This window comes from Poromitra crassiceps (genome assembly GCF_964638095.1).
Source record: "Poromitra crassiceps genome assembly, chromosome: 4".
Lineage (NCBI taxonomy): Eukaryota > Metazoa > Chordata > Actinopteri > Beryciformes > Melamphaidae > Poromitra > Poromitra crassiceps.
The window spans coordinates 13281085-13286084 of record NC_139626.1 but is presented as its reverse complement, the minus strand read 5'-3'; positions in this window follow the sequence as shown (position 1 = coordinate 13286084).

The window sequence follows — 5000 nt, the reverse complement described above, 5'->3', positions numbered from 1 at the left end:
GATAAAGTGGCTGACTCATGGAAAATTATGTATGGATGATGCTTGAAAGATGAGAGGAGAGGAGGAGAGGCAGAGAGGAGGAGAGAGAGGAGAGGAAAGAGAGGAGGAGAGGAGAAAGGACGAGGTATGAGGGGTGATGAAGGAGTTGCTCCCTCTGTTTTCCCTTTGCTCAAATTTGATTGGTCCCTTCGATCGCTGCGTAACACTGACCAAGAGCAACGTGCCTTAAAGGAGGACTTACCCCCTAGATATGTATTAGAACAGTGATTTGAAAATACCTATGGAAAAAACCAAGAAATTACATATGCTCTTGTCTATACTGGACTCTTTGGCTGTGTTCAAGTCAAGATTCTTTTTCGGAAATCGACGCCATTACAGTTTGCCTACTGCCTCAAAAATAATTTATTTGAGAGGGGCAATATCTTTATAAATATCAACAACTAGCCAACGCTGTTGGTCTGTATGGAAACAGAAAATCTGAAAATGGTTGAAAGTTATATCAATTTGGTAATTCAGTGGCGAACTAGAAATTTTATTATTTTTCTGCATGTATCTCTATGGCAGGTGTCAAAACTACGTTACGAGAGCAAAGTGACATGGGCTCATTACAGCATCACCGCACAATAGGAGAAACCCCCCGCTCTGGGGTAACACAATGCGAGATTTCTCCACGTCATTCCCTCGTACAACTTGCGATAAACCGCGCAATGAAATCTGTTTTTAATTTGCGTTTTGGGGCTTTTCGTGATTCTTGTTAAAAGTTGTGCAAAAGTTTTCCTCTCAGCGCAGTTGCAGGCTGCGCCCTGGCTGGCGAAACAGCCTGGCTCCTCCATGCATGGGGCGCTCTGTAACCTCACGGAGCAACAAACAAACACAGACAGAAATAGCTGGTGTGCGATTTTTCTTTGTGCGATTGAGGGAATCCCGCATCTTTTTGCGAAGGTGCGACTGGACAGGACGCTTTTCACAGACGGGCACAGTAGCTGAGTAGCCTGTCGGATCTCTCCTCCTCCTCCTCCGCCCATTCACAGTCTGTCTGCTGTGCGCGCTCCCGCGGGTGCATGAGAGTGCAGACTCTCCCGTTTGACTGGCCGAGAGAAAGTGCTTCCAAGTCGGACTGATAATATAAACAACATAATTAGAGCTTATCCAGGTAAGATATTTATAATGTAATGACACATTCAGCGATAAACTGTCTACAATGAAGACATATGTCAAATATGACAACGTGGTGTTCAGTATTTTAAGAGCACAGGAGCTACTTGCTTGATCAAACGGTCAAACCCAATCCGCACAGCAAAACACACACACACAGACACACCGAGAGAGCCCAGCTTCTGCTGCGCGCGCCGCCGGAGCTTGCCGCTAGTGCATGAGGTTTACAGTACCGACTCTCTCCCGCCCGCTCCCGCCTGCCTGGGCTGGAGACAGTGCTTCCCACTCGGACTGATAATATAAACATCATCATTCAAGCTTATCCAGGTAAGATAGTGACACATTCAGCGGGAAACTAACTATAATTAAGACATGTGCCAACTTTGACGACGTTTGGTTCAGTATTTTAAGAGCAAACTTCAATAGGAATATAGGCTTGGAGTTCTGATGAGCCGAAAGGGTACAGGGGGGGTAGGGGAGTAATTATCTTGAAATCCCATAGTCTTTGGGGGCACTGTGACGTCAGTGTGCCCCTAATCTCCCATTCATTTGAGAAAAAAAAAAAAAGCAGTGTTCGACCCTTAGAGGGCGCTTATGCCAGTTATGCTGCTGAAAAATGATACAAATGGTAAAATGGCAACAGTTTGGTGTCAAATGTGGAAATTCTGACCAGAATTCTTCACACATCACCCCCAAAGTCATATATATTGGTTAAAAGCTGAAAAAAAGTGTTTTGGAGGTAAGTTCTCCTTTAAACATCTCTTAAGGCCCAATTCTGCTCAAGGTTAAATATAGATACACATTCTGTCTTTGTAATGTCTGTCTATATGAGTCTGTCCTTATGACACATACGGACGGAGGTTTGTGTCCGTACTCTGCATTCATTTCCTGCTTAATTCTGCACGTTTTCTGAAAGCTTAAGGATACGGATGAAACGGAGCTGTACCACACACACACACTCACACATTTGACTCTCTACTGCCCACTTTTATTTATTGCTTAGCATGATACCAATGTGAAAGACGCATGGAAGTATGTGGGGCAGTGACCGTTACATCGCATTTCCGGCAGAAAATGGAGCATAATGAGCTCTGTAAATCACTGTAAACCACAGCCTCACGGGGCTTATTGCTTTTTTTTAAAGTTACATAGACCCTTTTATATATATACATATATACATATTATTATATTATATATATACATATAGACCCTTTTACGGTGGACGTCAAAGCCGAAACGAGAGAGATCCCCGGAATACAGGAAAAAGACGTCTTGTGCATATGCGTATAGACGCTGGACATTCCCACTGGGAAGATGACGATGTGCGGCACTGCAACTTTGGCGACGCATTGGATCCTAGACCCATCCTGACAGTGAGTAAGGGTCAAGAAACCTCACCCCATTGAAAGAGTTCGCTTATTTGTGTAAGGTAACCTGTCTGTTGCTGGCAAAGCTTTAAAATCCGTGGAGGAGGTGTCAGGATCTTCCATATTTCTATGACAGCTGAACCGCTAGTTGTAACTTTCTGCAACGAGTTCTGTTCCGCCCACAAAATACATCATCGCTGTTTACAAACAGTAAAAGGGTCTATAGCTTACGGGTTCACGCGGCTTATTGCTTTTACAAAAGTTACTACATATAGCCTACCTGGTAGGGTTTGAGCAAAAAAAATGCATTATTGATAAATAATCGTTCTTCCAAACAATGCAGTCCTTCAAGCCTCCAGTCAGTTCAGCGTCCGCATGTCATCAGATAGATCTGGAAAAACAGTGCAAGTTACGTCAGAAACAGCTATTCCCGTAGCTTAGCTGAAAGGATAGCCACATATTGCTGAGAATCAACAACCAAATGGTGGATTAGGCTGACAAACGTTGTTAGAGCAGCAGGCAGCGGGCTTATAGCTCTGGCTTAGCTAACATAGTTAGCTAACATGGCGCAGTGATACTGTGATGCAGTCACCGGTGTGTTTATAGAGTATTTTACAACGGCTCAGCCAATCACAATCGAGGACCATAACTATCCGTTTTATAAACATCAAATTGCTGCTACCAGCCCATAAAGACAGGGGTAGTCCTATTCCTTATTCCTAATTCCCGGAGAATATCCCTTTCCAAACTCAATCAGCGCTATTCCATTTTGATTGGATGTTGATTGCCAGGTTATTTAGCTGAGGGTGATTCGATTGGGCCGCTAGGCCGTGACGAATCTCCGGCGCTGGCCTGGCACGCCTCTGAACTATAAGTGACTAACCGTGTTAATCTCCGGCACTGGCCTGGCACGCCTCTGAACTAAGTGACTGTAATGTGCTTATTCATTCTCAGGTCCTCTCTCTCTCTCTCTCTCTCTCTGCACCTTGGCCTCTCGCCCCTCTTCTCCACAATCTCACCTCTGTTTCCAGACACTTCTCTTCCTCAGCTCGTTTCTGTCTAACTTTTTCTCTTACTTACGCTCTCTTTGACTCTCCGTCATCACTTTTAGAGCTGCAACAATTAATTGATTAATCAATTAGTTGTCAACTATTAAATTAATCTGCAACTGTTGAAAGAAGATAATATAGGAGAGGGCTACGACGCTCTGGATCAAAGTTAAAAACTTAAAAAAAGAAGGTGCTCTTTAGGACTCAAAAGGGGAAAGTCCATATCAAATTTGAAAAAAGTCCAAGGCAATTCTTCTTATGATTAAAAAGCCTTTGTTCTATCATGGCTAGTTCAAATTCGAACACTCCAACATGTTTCACCCTGAGCCTTCATCAGGGACAATCTGAATGAGCACTGGGGTTCGGCTCATTCAGATTTATTCTGTGAGTGAATCAACATGGCGAAAATGTCATTTGTTTGTAGCCCCATGCAGATTCTTGTTTTGGAATACTGGCTTTATGATGTTATCAATTTTGTCCTATAACTAACTGTGGGCTTTGTCACTGGCTCACAGGCACACTAATGTCTCCGCTCTGTTTACTCATATGCCGCAGAAAGTTCCCTTTATAAGGTTTGTCTTGTGATGATTTAATTAATCGGCTTATCCTCTGTTTATTGTCAATTATGTCAAACTTATTGCCATTTCTGGAAAATGCTGCTCAGAGTGAGTGAGTGGACCCAGCCTGCTGAGAGGAGAGGAGAGAAGAGGAGAGGAGAGCCAAGGAAGTTTCCAAATAAAATGTGGCCATGCACACGTATTAGAACGAGGAGTGTCGCACAAACAACTTTCGCATTGTGGAAAAAGTCACCAGCTCAATGCCGATTACTCTCACATCTAGAGTGCCTGTTTTTGTCATGGGGGTTTGGGGGTTAACGTTAGTTGTGTTTTTGTCATGGGGGGTTTGGGGGTTAATGTCCGTTGTGTTTTTGTCATGGGGGGTTTGGGGATTAACGTATTTTTGTCATGGGGTTTGGAGGTTAACGTCAGTTGTTTTTGTCATGGGGGTTTGGGGGTTAATGTGTTTTTGTCATGGGGGTTTGGGGCTTAACGTCTGTTTTTGTCATGGGCGTTTGGGGGTTAACGTTTGTTGTGTTTTTGTCATGGGGGGTTAGGGGGTTAACGTTTGTTGTGTTTTTGTCATGGGGGGTTAGGGGGTTAACGTTCGTTGTGTTTTTGTTATGGGGGTTTGGGGGTTAAAGGCACTATGTGTAAGATTCTGCACTATTAAATATCACCAAACCATTAACTTGTATATGATGATGACTTACAGTGGTTCATTTCTGTGTTTACAACTAAGCCACGCCCCCTCCCTGTGTTGTGATGGCCCTCTTGGAGAGTAGAGCTACATCCCGAACCTGTTTACATAGAAACACCTCCCCCGAGAGGCCGACCTAGTGAGCCCCTCCCAGCCCACAGCCCAAAACAGA